Source organism: Coenobita brevimanus, chromosome 112 (genome assembly GCF_032717465.1).
Source record: "Coenobita brevimanus isolate Jiangsu-jjx chromosome 112, ASM3271746v2, whole genome shotgun sequence".
Classification (NCBI taxonomy): Eukaryota; Metazoa; Arthropoda; class Malacostraca; order Decapoda; family Coenobitidae; genus Coenobita; species Coenobita brevimanus.
Window position 1 is genome coordinate 24,211,422 of NC_137065.1, and position 17,255 is coordinate 24,228,676.

At 42.1% G+C, this 17,255-nt stretch overlaps 1 non-coding gene across 1 annotated transcript; it reads right to left on the minus strand.

Moving 5' to 3' along the window:
- Positions 1-16,846: 16,846 nt before the first annotated feature.
- On the minus strand, positions 16,847-16,918 carry TRNAT-UGU (transfer RNA threonine (anticodon UGU)). The gene has a single exon. It is a non-coding gene; the product is annotated as a tRNA-Thr (tRNA).
- Positions 16,919-17,255: the final 337 nt, after the last annotated feature.

A 17,255-nucleotide genomic window follows, 5' to 3' on the forward strand; every position in this document is an offset into this window, starting at 1 on the left:
ACTGAGTCAGCTAGGATGAGAACAGCAAGGCCTGCGATGCGTACCTACATGGAACGTATGCTTTCCAGTCAGTCTTTGTAGTTGCTCCTCAGATTACGGACAGTACTGTAATCTCTCCACACTATAACACACTCAGTTCGTGCACTTCTCTCTCAGCAGAAAATACAACCCACAAGCTAACCACACTACCCCTACCCTTCACTGTAATGCTGCTCATAACACAAACATTCTCACCTCTTGTACCTCACGAACAATCCGATTTTCCTTCTCTGTAAATACATCAAACTAAAACTAAACTCACTTAATCATGTGATGCACGTCTCTCACACAGTGCAGACAATCCTTGAACATAATCTCAAGAAAACGTTTGTGGACACGCCGATTGAAGTGGCCGGTGTCCTGCAGTCCACTAGGTTTACCTTCATATGAGCTTGTGTACACAAAAATCCATCATAACAATTCCTTACACCGGAACCCTGAATGCACTGGTGTCCATCATTATCACATTTTACATTTTCGTCTCCTTTTACGACATGAAACGAGAATGAATCTGTTGCACAAGCCAAACTCTCAGGCTTTGATCATTTTACACAGTGGACATGACACCAACAAACGTTCCCTGTTTGAATATTGATATTTCATTTTAGGCATGCAGACAGACTGTACTAAAACAAATCATTTCAAAAATTTGCTACAGAACACGTTATGAAGTTGGATTGCAATCACTTAAAATGAATTACTCGTAGGTTAGAATTATTTGAGAAACTAAGTCTCACATACATAATCTCATTTACCCTCTCACGCAACTATGACTCACTTCCAGCGGAATATAATCGTCTAGCATTGTTTGGATTCGATTATAAGAGTTCTCTTGTCCGTGAGAAAGTTAGTGGTGGCTCCATTAATATTATCAAGTTCCGGTATTCCATGGTGTAAACCGTAGCACCAGTCGAGCAGGGTGGCACTCCCAAGGTGGATGGAAAGCTGATGGCAGGGAGAGCTGAAGTTCCCATTTCATCAGCCCTCGGGATTAGCTTCTATCTGCCCTTGTTGAATATTTTCGATGTTTTAGTAAGAGAGAGAGTAGGCCAGCATGCTCACCAGTAAAAGTTCCTCTAACTGTCAACACCATACTACATGCACATTACACACTACACAATTTCTCTGTGCATACAAAAATCAAACTTTATAAGGTAATGGTTAGGAGTATCTTAATTTATGGACACGAGTCTTGGTACAGCACAGTGACTATGGAAAATAAATTCTTGGTGTTTGAAAATAAAGCACTTAGAAGAATATTAGGAGTTATGTGGTGGGAAAGGATACCAAATAGTAGAATTAGAGAAATAACGGGAGTGCAGCCGATCGATGAATATGTTAGATTCTCACGATGGAAGTGGCTAGGACATGTGTACAGGAGACAGGGAATAGTACGAGGTACACCAGGGTGGGTGGCACTTGGTAGGAGAGGTAGAGGAAGGCCAAAAGAGACGTGGGTGAGGACAATGAGACGGGAAGCTGGAGATGAGTGTTGGGGAGATCTTGAGGAGTTAGCACAAGATAGGATGTGGTGGTGTGAGTTCATCGAGGCCCTATGCATCCCCGAGGGTGCCACAGGAAATGATTGATTAATTGACACACTACACTTGCTATTCACAATTGAAACAAAAATGGCATCGATTCAACAGGCCACAGAGTACCCCGAGGGGGAGGGTCATCAAAGCTCCCACCAACTCCTCTCTCCCGATGACGACCCAGAGAGATGCCTGGAACCACTCTAGACTCACTTCTTCATTTCTGCAACATTCACGACCTTTCCTCACTCTTTCTCTCTGTTGAGCACCACTTCTACTCTTCTAGACCTCACCTTCTCTTCCTGAGACACAATAGTCTTAGACGATTTATAGCAAACCCTTCTCTGTATCCTCCTACTTTTTCTACACTCATCTGAAATCCAAAAGTGGCTGTTGTGTATATGTATGCAACAACATTCCTTGCTCTCGTGTTCCTAAACTTGAATCTTCTGGATTCTCAACTCTCTGGCTTTGGCTATCCTGTCATTCTCTGACTAAATATATCCGTGCTGTTTACTTATCCCTTAATTCTACTGACTATGAAAAATTCTTTAACTATTTTACTTCTAAGATGGAACACATCCTATCCATTTCTCCTTTCTCTGAAATCTCCATTCATGGAGATTTCAATGTTCACCACCATCTTTGGCTCTGCGCTCCTTTCACCGATCCACCTGGTAGACAAGCCTACATCTTTTCTGTCCTCAGTGACCTAGAGCAGCCTGTACAGCATCCCACCCGTGTCCCTGAGCATCTTGGAGAGAATTTCAACCTAACTAACCTCTTCCTTACAGCTAAACTGTTTGCTTACGCTGTTAATCTTTCCTTTCCATTGGGCTCCTGCAATCACAATCTTATCGCCTTAACTTCTCCTATCACTCCAGTAAAGCCTATGAACCATCACATGAAGCAACGGTTGTGGCACTTTGGAGCTACTGATTGGGAGGCCTTCAGGCACTACTTCTATGATTTTCCTTGGAATGATTATTACTTCCATGGCTGAGAGCCATCTGAGTGTGCCTTGTGCACTACAGAGGTTATTCGCTTTCTCATATCCTATGACTAATGCAAAAAAAAAACTTGGTTTAGTGACTCTTGTTCTAATGCTGCCAAAAACAAGAAGAGGGCCTACAAAAGGAACCGGAGCAACCCCTCCCCCCCCGAATCTCATCCCTTTTATGTTTCTGCCAGGAAATGTGGTCAGTCTCACTTTCGCTCTGCTAAAAGTAATTTCGTTCATACTAAATGCTCCGAACTCTGCTACTCAAATTCTTCCAGGTCTTCCTGACACCTTGCCAAAAACCTTTCCGATAACTTTACCTCATTATCCCTCCCTCCTCTGTTCCACTCTGATGGTTCTGTAGCTATTTCTTCTACTGATAAAACAGAACTCTTCACTAAGACTCCTTCAATTCCACCTTAGACAATTCTGGTGCTGTTCCTCCATCACTTCCCCTCTCTGACTTCCTCCTGGTTGACATTAAAATTTCATCATTTGATGTACTTTCTGCCATCACTTGCCTCAATACTAACACGGCATATGGACCTCATGGGGTCCCTCCTGTTTTTCTCAAGAACTGTGCTTCTGTGCTTATGCCTAGTCTAGGTACACTCTTTCACCTTTGTCAACTTCTACCTTTCCTTCTTGCTGTTAATTTGCTTTTAGTCAGACTGTCCCAAAGAAGGGTGACCATTCCCATCCCTCTAACTATCGCCCAATTGCTTTAACATCCTGTGTTTCAAAAGCTTTCAAGTATATTCTTTACAAAATAATTTTAAAGCATCTTTCCTGTCACAACCTTCTTACTGATTGTCTGTACAGATATTTGTTTCGTCAGTGACGCTCCAGTGGCGATCTTCTCACCTACCTTTCAGATTTATGGTCATCCTTCTTTCGGGACTTTGACAAAAGCTTTGCCATAGCACTTGACATTTCAAAGGCTTTCGATCGAGTCTGGCATAAATCTTTTTTCCAAACCACCCACTTACGGTTTCTATGCTTCTAACTGTGCCTTCATCTATAATTTCCTTTCTGGTCGTTCTAAAGCTGCTGTTGTAGATGGACACAGTTCTTCTCCTTGAGCTATAGGGATATTCTTCAGGGCTCTGTCCTATCATCAACTCTCTTCCTTTTATTCATCAATGACCATCTGAGCTTAGATGGTATACCTAACCCTATCCACTCATTCACTAATGACTCCACCCTTCACCTTTCCATTCGCATCTCGCAGCGTCCATCTCAGCAGTTACTTCCACAAACAAGGGATGAGGCTATGGCACACCTAGTGTCTGACTTGGCTCAAATCTCTGATTGGGGTACAAATAACCCCGTTGTGTTTAAAAAATCAGTTCTTACATCTATCAACTCGGCATAATCTTCCGCAGGAATATCCTCTAATTTTCAGTTAAATCAAGGTCAATCCCGCATCATCTTTAAACATATTTGGGGCTTCGTTCTCTCGGGATTGATCTTGGAAAGATCATATTACCTCTCTTGGAAAGTCTGCTTCCAAGAGATTAGGTGTGCTAAACCTACTCTATGCCTTCTTTACCCCTGCACAGTTGTTGACCTTAAATACGGGCCCCTGTGTAGCGTACAACTGTCATGTGTGGGGAGGCTTCCCACATACAGCTCTTTTCAGCAAGGTGGAGTCAAAAGCATTTCGCCTCATTAGCTCTTCTCCTCTTACTGGCTCCTTTCAGCCGTCTGTCTCTTCGCATCGCTGTTGCATCTTTATCACTTTTCATTCCCTACTTCAGTGGTCATAGCTACTCAAAACTGTCTGCTTTCATTCCTCCACCACTATGGTGGGTATGTAGCACCCGTCCAGCAACAAACTCTCATCCCTTTTCTGTTCACCTCTCTAATGCAAGAATCAACCGTTACTCCCAGTCCTTCATGTATGCAACGGGTCAATTCCCTCTGTCTGTATTTCCTACTGCATATTTCCTCCAGTCTTTCAAATGCAGTGTCCAAGCATCTCGAATTGAACAGATCTTGTATTTGTCTCTCCGTTAACTTGTTTTTATTTATTTATTTATTTTTATTTATTTTTTTTTTTTGAGGGTACAGTTTGCGGGCTCCTGGCCTTTAGTTCCTTCTTCTTTGTATAAAGAAACTAATAGATCGTCTATGATTTGGAGACACAGACTATTCAGATAGTGGTGGCAGTACTAACTCTCTCAGGCCCATATGATTCATTTTCAGATGCATAAAATCATTTGGAGTAAGCTTGCATAGAATAGTATGATTATTCCCCATCAGGGTATATGGTAATACTGTTAATAGTCAGGCTCGTACGACTCACTGTCCGCCGAATAAAACCATCGGGCGTTCGCTGGACTGCAACATACTGTAGTTCCACCGACCATGAGAGTTAATCACCCCCCCCCCACACACACACACGTGCACGCGCTGTCAGACGCCTTTGTATACCAAGAGGATCTAAAGTCCATTCTTACAGGAAAATACAATAGGCCAGTCTCCCTTTTAATTAGCTTAAGCTTAACTGGCTGAGACAAATGAAGTCATCATTCTTATAGGATACAAGAACCCACACTGGCAGACCACTCTTGGTCTGTAGATCCACTGAAGAGGGCGACAGCTGTCGCCGAAACTGTTTGGAATACAGATTTTTTTCGTCTGCCAGTGTGGGTTTTTGTATCCTATTTTCTGGTCACGATAGTGTGACTCTTCAGCCGTCATCATTCTTATGTTGACCTGAGTTCTGACAACGCTTACGGTATGCCCTGTGCTGCAGTGCTGATTAAACTGTTTCATTCAAGACACTCTTCGGTAATGAAAAAACAATTTTAACAAGTTTTCATGTAACTAGACAGTTAGGTAAGGATTTCAGGGTGATTAAGAAATCTACAGTCATCTTTTGTTTCGTTTCGTTTATAAAGGCTCCAGCATGCTTGCATGCGTCGGCCACGGTCACCTAATGGCAGTCTTTGGCAGCCTCCCTATTCAGTCGCTTATTCCTGAGGTCACACTCAACGACCTCGTCCCAGGTCTTTTTCGGTCTGCCCCTTGCAACCTTACCCTCAGCGTTCACACTTCTCATTTTCTGCACGCAATTGTCTTCTATCATCCTCTCCACATCCCCAAATATACAGCTTAAATGAAAACTTAAGTGTAAGAAAAAATGAACTAAAAATATATCTTTTATAGACGTTTTTACCGTACCCAGAAGGGTGGCCAAACAAAGTGCTTTTCTCTAACAACCACATTTAACTTGCCCACTGAATCATTTATCGTTTTGGGGATAAGTTCAGGTCTTATGGGGGAAATGTTGAGAGTGCGGGTTTACCTGCATACAGTACGTATTTAAACAGAAATGCAAGTAATACAAGAGTATTAGTTGACAGTGCATTTGCGTCATGCTGGAATAGCCGTAAATAACACAGAAAAATCAGGACAAAATAGTACATTCACTCGTTCCTACTTACAGAAATGCTCACACAGAATTACACAGTGAAAGGGTCTGTGCTAGTCGAACGCGTACCCGCGTCGTAGCGCAATAACCGTAAATATGAAACAAAGAGGCAGGACAGAGTACTGGCACTCACCTATACTGAGACAGGGTGATGTGAAGACTTCTGTGGTGCCCCTACTAACTGTGTGGAAACACAAATGTAGTGTCAGTTCGGGAACCTAGCCTCTACACTCTTTCCCGTTCCTCGCTGTGGCGAAGCGCTGTCTGCCGCAAAGGAATACTGGCTCACTGCACGGAATGGCCCTTTAGGGGATGTTCCTTGCCTGTGGTTGATGAATCTGCTTGTGCAGGCAGACCGGACTTACTAAGCAAAAACAACTACAGCGATAGCCTATTCTGAGACGGCCTCTGAGCCAGAAAGGTGTCATTTCAGTTCTTGACCAATAAATAACAATCTCTTTCACCTTTAGTATGTGCTGCAGTTGCTAAAAGAGTCCATTGTCTTAAAATACAGCACTCGTTTTCCTGGAGAGTGATGTTTTTCTCGTAATGGATTATTTTTATGAATGCAAATACTCTCTTGACATTCATCACTGTACCAAAATAACGTCATTTGCTAAGGAAATTAAGATATTAGGATGAAGAAAATAAGGAAATTTTCGCCACGTAAATATATTTCCCTTCACACCACCATATCACCACAGACACAGTCGTCGGCCACAACAGATGCGAGATGTTTTTGTTCAATCACCACGCCACCACCACTGCACCACACTATATTGTAGGACAGCATATCACACCATCAAAAAAACACCACAGCACACCATACCACGTCAGTGTTGACTCTCCTGGTTATACTTCAGTTCAAATCTTCTCCCACTAACTTTTATGCCTAATCCTTTCAGCAGGATGTCTGTTTTCTATTACATTCAGGCTGTTTTGCGGCTTGATTATAAGTAGTTTGGGAATGAGTCTCGTGAACAGAGGGAAAGGGAATTTTCTCCAGTAACCAGAGCAATATGTGAGGCGGGTCTCAGTCTAAATATAGTCGTCGGAGGGAAGAAAGATTTCCAGCTTCATTATCGTAAAATTATTACGATTATCGAAACGAAAGAAAAAGTAGAATTGTCAGTAAGGTAAACATCGCCGGCTTGTTCACTGCAACAAGCAATACATGCAGTGTATTATTTATATGTCTCAGGTAAGAGTATTGCAACTTGACGTTATAAATCCATTAGTATTTAGTCATCCCTCTCGTTGATTTCGGTACATTTATTATGAGCAAGAGAGCGAAGCGAGCAAATGATGTTTACTCTCAGTTAAGTTTGGAAATAAGCGGCCCAGCCCGACCCGACCGTTACGCTTAGCAGAAGCTAATAACTTTATTCCTATGTGAGGTAGAGTTGAAATTCTTTTTGCATGTGACACATTCATTCAATAAATTTTACCAACTAAAAGCTCACCCATAAAGACGTAGAATCTCCTTGGAATCTCAAGTTTACCAAGGGAGTTTTCGCCTCTAATTAGTGAAAGCCTTATTTACGAAATCAAATTATAAATATTTTCTGTTGTAATACTTTTTTTATTCATCAGCTCTGGCCATTAAATATCGGAGATGCCGCCTAAAATTTTACAGCAACGTTTTTGCTTTGTTTTGTTGTTGAAATCACCAAGGGAAAACACCCCATTGGTTTTAATAATTTCATCAATACCAAGTCTTTATCTTTTCAGTTTCGTCAACGCGGCAGGTTGGCAGCAGAGACTGTGTGTGTGTGTGTGTGTGTGTGTGTGTGTGTGTGTGTGTGTGTGTGTGTGTGTGTGTGTGGGTGGGTGGGTGGGTGGGTGGTTGGGTGTGGGTGTATGTGAGAGAATGATTTTCTTTCTAGTATACTTTCCATTGTTCAGCTACCATCACGAAGAACATTTATATCGGAGGGAAATTGTGACAACATAGCCCCTCGCTCCCTCGTCACGCGCTCACAAAGCGAACTTTACTGGTTATATGATGTGTCATCCTACTTGACTAATTTCAGATTAAAAAAAATATGCGGTGTCGGTCTTCTTTTCCCGTCGAAAGACCGTTTTTCATATTCTTGCAATTTCACAGTCGCTGATACTAGGTCCCCCCCCCTTTTTTTTGTAGTTGGTCTGTACTATGGGATAAAATTTACAGTGAAAGAAATGAAAAGAAAAAAATGATGAGCTGTTCCAGTATGAGAGGCATATTCTGAGCAAAATTATCTTGTTTCAGTAGCAAGATTAAAGTAAAAGTATGTTTTATCTCACTGAAAAAGGTCACTATTTCTCCCAACAACCGTCACCATTGACGGCAAATAAAACCCACACTTGTAGACGAAGAATATATTTACCAAACAGTTTCGATGGACATTGCCACCACCTTCAGTGGTCAAGATTGAGAGAGGGAATGACATATTGGCAGTACAAGGACTCCATTTTATGCGTGTGTGTGTAGGCGGGTGGGGTAAAGGGGAGGTGGGGAGGGGTGGATTGTAAGCGGGGATTTCCCAAAGGGGGAAAGAGGGGACATCACCAGACAGGGCAGGTGTAATTCCTGTCTGACCTCACCTGGGTTGGGGCGGGCAGGGACATTTCCACCAGGGACCTCATTATAGGAACTAGCTTGTACATGCCTTCACTAAGGCTGAAATTCTCGTATTTTTAAATATACATGGCTTCAATAATCTTTCGCGTCCGAAAGTCATGACTTTTATACAGTAGTTGGCTACCTTGCCAGTCAATTCTGTGGTTGACTCCACAAACATGATTAAATACTGCATTATCCAAATTACATGGTTTTATGGCATACTTGTATTCATTGATCCGTGTTTCCAATCTTCGACCTATTTCTCCTATGTAAACTAGTTCACAATCTTTGCAAGAAATTTTATATATGCCTTCACCTGAATATGTTGTCCATTTGTTCTGTACGACATTGATCTGATGGTGGAGGTATATACTGTATACATCACTACTGTAACCTATTAACTTTAACATATTCAAGTCTGCAACATAAGGCAAAGTGAGGAAGCGTATCTTTTCTGTGGTGTGGTTTTTAGGTACGTAGTAAGATTGCCTAGCTTTAAGGTATGTTGTTGTTTTTTTTTTTTATGAACCATTTGGGATACCTTAAGTTTTGGAAGATTTCCCAGATAAGATTATTTTATTCTTGTATATGTTCTGTACTACAAATTCTAAGGGCTCTAAGGAACACTGATGAGAGAACGGACAATTTTGTGGCTTTTACAATCACACTCATCAGCCAGTCATCTGGGACAACACAGTCATATAAAATCGTTTTTATCAATTCAGTAACTAACCTTACTTCTATATGTCTTGAGGCTTTCAGCATTTCAGCAGTCAGCCCAGACACACCATCCACCTTCCCCAACTGCATCCTGGTAATTGCCCTGCTCTGAGTGCCAACATCAATCAAAGGTCAAGGGCCAAACCTTCCCTATTCCAGTCAAACTGCTCATTCAGCAGCTGGTTATAATGCTCTCTCCAGGCGTCTTTATAATCCTCACTGTTCACCGTTACCGTTCCTTCATCATTCTTTACACACTGCTCACCTATGATGTCTGTTTTCCCTGTTCATTTGATTTGCCACCTTAAGTATTATATTTTTCCTTTAAACACTGTTAAGGTTATCCAGTAAAAGTCTCTCAGACTTACGTTTTGCCATGTGTACCTCTTTTCTAGCCCTACGCTCCTCTTTGTTAGCACCTCTTTTCCATTCCCGAAAGGCCTTCTTAACTGCAGCGTCGACACCTTCACCCCATCACTATCTTACCTCATGCCTCGGGGGGCGCTTTATCCATCCACACACTGAAACAGTAGCTCTCAGAAGATTGTTCTTGAAAGTTCTATACTGTTCATAAAAACTTCTGTCAACAGCACCCTGTTCAGTTCCACTCTGCTTATCTTGCTATAGAAGGCATCCCTTACTGCTTCGTTTTTCAATTTCCATATTTTCCTTGTATACTGTATGCATAGATGTTTTTCATCACCCGCTCCTTAGGGACCGTGTCTCATATCAATAATTTGTGTTGCTGCACACACTCTTCGCTGCCTATAACTTTAACATCCCTCATCAACCTCCTATCAGCCTTTCTAACCCAGAAATCTATCTGGCTACTATTTCCCTCAGACAAATATGTAATCAACCTCCTCTCTCTTTTTGATAAAAGGTGTGTTGCTTACAGTCATGTTCATTGCTTCCCCAAACTCGAGTATCCTTTCGTCTTACTCATTTCTCGTACCATATGCACATCCCCCATGTACCCCTTCATATCCTTGAGCTGCTTCACTCACATGATCACTTAAGTCCCCCTCCCAAAACTACAATCTTATCATCCCCCATACATTTACCTCACTTTCTAAGTCATCCCAGAAATTATCATTTTCCTTATCATCCAAGCCAGCCTGTGGAGCATACACAGATATAAATGAAAATGCTACCCTACCAAACAAAATTTTCACTATTATAATCGTATCATGCATTCTCCATACATTCATAACAAATTCCACCCATTACTCCTTAACCAGTACACCGACACCACTATATTCATCTGCCTTTCCCTGCCAAAATATTTTACATTAACAATCCCTCCCGGCAATTATTCTGGCTGATCCTCCTCTACATCTAATCTCCTGTGTACAGCCAACATGCACCCACCTCCTACTCATTGTCTCGACCACTTCAAACTGCAGTACTAACATTCCAAGATGCCACTCTGATCCCTTTGGGTGATTCAGTATCGTAAGGCCTGTGTTTTTCTCATTTCTTGTTATTTCATCAAAATTGAATAGAGGCAGAGATAGACCATAGGTTGCACCCACCCACACAGTCCAAAGCTAAGGCATGAGACCTGCGACCAATAGCGCACCAGCCGCGACAAGTGGCTGTGCCAGTGGCCTCGGAGCACCCTGTCAGGACAGCTATAAGGACACACTCAAGCTCGCCTTGGCACTGTAATTGTCCTACCATCATACACCCACTGATAGGGCAGCCCTGGAACGCACCTCCCGGGTATGGGCCCATCTCAATTGGGCGGAAGCAGCAGTCTGGAAACCACAGTGCCCTGTACCCTCTAGCACAGATCCGTGCCCCATCCCATCCCGGTCTCAAAAACTACACTGGCAGATCCCGCATCACACCTTCTCTCAATAGGTCCGAGCTAGGTAGCGGGAGCAAGGTTTTCTGGCCGTATTATTAGTGCCTATAATGGTGGTAGCTGGTCTTAGTATTATTGATGGTGGTAGTGACAGTGGATGTTCATATTATTAATCGTGGTAGTTAGCGTTATTAATGCCTAGGGTTGTTTCTGACGTAGTGGGGTAGTGCGATAGTACGTTGTGTGATATGTAAAACGCATGTAGGGTAGTGCATGAGATAGAGAAAATTGTTTAGAAGAGTATGCTGGTCTGCTGTCCATGTTAGTGTCACACTGAAAAGGTAAGCAAATTGGGATGGTCAGGATATTCTGGTGGCTGGTGAAACAGGAACTCCAGCTCTCCCTATCACGGCATGCCCATTACCTTTAGGAGTACCACCCTGATAGGCTGATGCTACACCCTGTTCCCTGACAACAACTATTAATCTTAACAGAAACAACCCTAGGCATTAATAACGCTAACTACCACGATTAATAATATGAACATCCACTGTCACTACCACCATCAATAATACTAAGACCAGCTACCACCATTATAGGCACTAATAATACTAACAATAACAACGCCTCCTTTAATGACATCAGGTGCGCAAATTGCCAACAAAGAGTTTTCGTCCAATGAAATTAATAATGAAATTACTAACACAGGCTTCCCTCTGAAACCTGTGTGTTTGTGCATGTGTATTGGTGGGTGAGTATGTATTTATTTTGCATGTACTGATGTATCGGATTTGTATGTATGTGTTCATGTATATATATGTATGTATGAATGTAAGTGTGTATATATGTATGTATGGCCTCAAATGGAGAAGTGAATAGAATAAGAGTAGAGAAAAAGGGAAATACGAGGAAGGCAAAATGAGAAAAACAGGTAGACAAACAAATTAATACAACATAAAGTAGGTAGGGGATAGGAAAAACAAACGAGAGAGAGAGAGAGAGAGAGAGAGAGAGAGAGAGAGAGAGAGAGTTTATGCCAGAAGACTGATAATAATGAGTGTCTGAAAATCGCACAGCACTTTACATGGCGTTATAATATAAACTAAGTGAAGAGAAAAATGAAGTACAGACATGCAGATTAATTGTTCTGTTACGTTCGACTTACGTTACTGCAATTATCAGAACACCAGTAACAATACAAAAATGGAATATAATAAATTTTGTAAATATAAAAGTATGGTGATGCATGACATGAGCCTCCTGCCAGAATTCCACTGCAAAAGTAATCGCAGACATTCAGAAACATCTTACCCGATACCACATAGGGTTTAATCGTGCAGCTGTGGCAAAGAAAATGAGGGAATCGATATGTGTATCAGGGCAACAATTCGTGTGGATACATAACTGCATAACATAGCCCTTTAAATGCAATGAGGGCTGGAAGCAGCCAACAGCAAAATTTTTCAGGCAAAACTTTGTAAACAAGAAGGAACAATCGGAGAGCGCAACACCTACCTCAACCAACTGGTCTAGGAGGAAAAATTTTGACTTTATCCCGTGACCCTCCCCTTCTAGTGATTATTCTCTAATTCGAATTACTTCATTCGTGCTCGTTTTTTACCTCACACACAAACATAACTTTAAGCAAGATCAAAGTTGTCTGCGTTATTCATTGCCCAGTGATTTTGAAAATTACTCCTTCCCTGAAATCTTGGTCTTTGTCTGACTTATCTTAAAGTCGAATCTAGATGTCATTGTCATAGACAATCGCCTTCAACAATGTTTATTCCTAAACAGTAAAAGAGTTTTAAGATGATTTCCCTTATGACCTTGACTTTTGTCCTATTGTTCTAAAAATAACAATAGGTCTGTCCCTTCGATCTACCTCAGGTCATCTTCCAAGTTTAATCCAAATCAGATTAAAACTGTTTTGAACATAAAGGTTTCCTACTGATCTCGACCACTTACGTTTCCCTGTAACCTTGAGTTTGATCGAGTGTTTTCAAATAATAATCAGTTTCGTTTTCTTGCTTTATCCTCAACTCTTCCACAAAATTTGACAAACATAAGTTAATAACTGCCTAAGCTGACCTTGTCATGTAACCTTGACCTTTTTCTTATTGTTCTGAGGAGAAAAAAAAAAAAAAACTCCTTAGGAGACCCTCAACGCATCCACCAAAACTGGTCGGTATCAAATACAGCTGATGTTATTCTTGTTCGCACACAGTCGCATGGGTCGAAATTCGACCTTGTCCTGTGACCTCACCCTTTGAATGATTGTCTTCAAGATTAAATAATTTGTTCTTGCATTACCTCTAGTCTTTCCAAGTTTTCTCTAAAATGAATATAGAACTATTTAATATTATATTCCTTTCTTCAAAGCGTGGGCTAACCCCAGCTTCTTGACGCTTGACCTATCTCTCTTTCTCTCTCTCTCTCTCTCTCTCTCTCTAAAAAAAAAAAAAAAAATCGGTGGCTACTCCTCTACAATTTTAGTTAAAAACGGATTAAAAGCGGTTTTCGGCACACACACACACACACACACACACACACACACACACTACCAGAGAGATAAACACACACGTCGATGATACATAACACCCCCTCCCGCTTTGCGAGCGAGGGCAGAAATGATTTAAGACAAAGTTTTTTTTCCGTTTTCGTATTAACTTTCCTTATGTTTTTGCTCTCTGTCTATATATCTGTCTGCCTGCCTGACTGTCTGTCTGCATGTCTATCATTATATCCATCTATCTACATCAGTTGATACATCATTAGCTATCTACTGTATAGCAACTGATGTATCATTACCACTGTTTCTCTATATCAATTGATGTATTATTCCACCTACCAATCAGTCAATCAATCTATCTATCTACCTATCTGTATGTCTGTCTCCCTTTCTGTCTGTCAGTCTGTGACTGTCTGTCTGTCTGTCTGTCTGTCTGTCAGTTAATCACTTTTTTTTTTTTTTTCTATCAGGAGAGTAGAGGTCCCAAGTTAGGCTTTAGTCTAGACAATTGAGGGGAGGGTAATCAGAGGCTCTTTCTTGACTGGTACTGTGATAATAAACCTCAACCAGCCATCTTACGTTAACATTTGTGGAGCATATCCTACTGGAACAATTTTATCCACTAAAACGGAAGGTGTTCATTTGGATATATGGTCAAAACCCAGGGGAAGAATTCTCAAGTATATCTATCATTGATTCCCATCGTAACTTAGATTTATTTTTGCAGGAAGAACTAGAAACACAGGAAGATGCTGAAGTATATTTTCCTTGTTCTTCGTTCGCAAAATTTACAACCTACGATAATTTTCCTCTCGTAATTAAGTACTGCTTTTTGTAGGAGGAATAATAGGCATGACAATATTTTGCACTCTCATTTCCTTGTTCTCCCTGCAAGCACGAATTACCTTTACGACAGGGAATTCATCGTAAATATGTTTGAGAATATTACCCTTGGCCAACAAATGGTTTCTTGGGCAACTTGTTACCATTTGGCTAGTCACTCGGTATTGTCACCTGTGGGTAGTATTGACTGATGTGAGTGGGTGTGAACTAAAGTCCTTCGACGGATGTGCGTGTCTCTGCGCGCCCGTGTGTGTGTGTGTGTGTGTGTGTGTGTGTGTGTGTGTGTGTGTGTGTGTGTGTGTGTGTGTGTGTGTGTGTGTGTGGTGTTATGTGATAGTCAGGCAGCAATAGGCACACACACACACACACACACACACACACACACACACACACACAGGAGATGTGAGTGTCTCTGCGTGTGTGTGTGTGTGTGTGTGTGTGTGTGTGTGTGTGTGTGTGTGTGTGTGTGTGTGTGTGGCTATTGGTACCTGACTTTCGCATAACACAACACACACACACACACACACACACACACACACACACACACACACACACACACAGCGAGCGAGCAAGCGAGCGAGCGAGCGAGAGAGAGAGAGAGAGAGAGAGAGAGAGAGAGAGATGGTGAAGGAAGAGGAAGCGTGAATGGCAGACAGAAAATGAAGGAGAAAGGCAGAGGCACGAAAAGAGATCAAAGGATTTAGAAAAGAGAGGTATTCAGAGGAGTTAAGACTGAAGCACTCTTTTCAGGTTGTGTGTGTGTGTGTGTGTGTGTGTGTGTGTGTGTGTGTGTGTGTGTGTGTGTGCGTGTGTGTGAGTGTGTGTGTGTGTGTGTGTCTGTGTGTGTGTGTGTGTGTGTGTGTGTATGTGTGTGTGTTTAACCCAGAAAGTCAGTGCACATAATGGGTCCTACCTGTTCCTTACTCTTATCTTACTTCAAAACATCAAAACTTTCCTTCAGTATAAAACACTAAAACACGCAATCATCCAATTACAATCCAGTTCCTTTCTTTTTAGTTCTATGTGCCGAACCGAACAGGGCCATGTCGACCCTACCTAGAGGTTTTAAGCATTTATTAACTTTGAAATAGAAACAGTGAAGAAGGTAGTGCTCACAAGACTGAGTTGGCCATTATCATCATCATCATTATCGTTGTTTTAATCATTAATCTGCCTCCTTTTTCTCCACCAAAGGATGAGGTGATCTACCGTAAGATCCGGTACTGGTTACATGGAAGAACTTCTACTCTTCCCCTTGTGAACATCAATAAGTGCATAGCCAAAGAACAGTTCCTTGGTGAACACTAAGAAGTCCTCTGCCACAAAAGTTCCCCTTGTGAACACCAAGAAGTCCCCTGCCAAAGAACAGTTCCCCTGGTGAACACCAAGAGGTCCTAGCCAAAGAACAGTTCCCCTGGTGAACACCAAAAGTCCCTTGCCAAAGAACAGTTCCCCTGGTGACCACCAAAAATCCCTTGCCAAAGAACAGTTCCTCTGGTGAACACCAAAAGTCCCTTGCCAACAAGGGAAAAATGAAATTACAAATAACTTACAGATGCATACAAGACACGCATTGATCCTATTAACCCCATAGTACCCAGGGTTCCTGCGTGAGGGACTGTGCCGGAACGGTACTAATCGAACAGCCCTCCACCTATCGGCTCATAGTCACCAGACTTATAGGTTCTTACCGAGGTGCTCTCACCTTTAATAAATTTTGAAAATGTCATCATTCTTTCTTCTTCCTTATGCCCACGGCTGACTCTACACCCCCTCTTCTTTTTTTTTCCCTTCATTCTTTCTTCTTTCTTCTGCCTATGGGTGATTCTACACAAGCCAAATGGTTTCCCGTACACCAGGAAACCCATTTACTACGCTGGGTGGTAACCATATAATCATATTATGGAGCCTGGTGGTTTAGTGGGTAATTAGGGCGCTCCAGTCGGACTGAGCATATGCAGGTTTGTATCGAAGGGGTGGGTGGGGTTTGTTGCTCACGTAATGCCACTCAGGGATGAGTGAAACTGGTCACTCTCATCTTAAATGTCAGGACCAACTTGTCTAGCCCCGGGCTCCTACGCTTCTCATGGGGCAACACAGGATTAGATGATGATGATGATGATGAAAATGTCTACTTCCGTCCTACACCGTGGACACTGGGGACAAATGGGTTAAGACAGAGGTTGCGTTTAGCAGCTTTTGACTGGTCTTCAGACGATACGAAAATTCATTACCCGAGAGAGAGAAAAAAATGGGAGAAATGGAGTTCCCCCGAGCTAAGCCCTGTATTGGACTATATAGCCCCGCTAGGGTTACAGGAGGGAGCTACCCCTCCCGGCACGGCAGCCCGGGCAAGGCTCGAACTTGCAATCCCCCGATCACAAGTCCAGCGCGCTACCACTGTGCTACCGCGCCCCCCCCCCCCGAGAGAGAGAGAGAGAGAGAAATTCCCCTCACACACACTGGGCCAACAACATTCCAGTCAGTCAATAACCTTTCCTGATCCTCGTTCTCTTTTCGCACTGTTTCCTTTTCCTTCTTCACTTGATCTCTATACCTCTCCGTTGTCGTCGTTTCTTCCTGAAAACGCCTTTTCAGATTAATTCTTTCTGTATGAAAACTATTTATTCAGCTTACTGTTAGAGAGCCATTTTGAATCCGAGGAGTCATAAGTAGGTTCGTTTATCTCTTTCTTGACAGGGGATCTTCTAAGTAATATAATAGTCTGGTAGCTGCACGAATATAAAAGGTA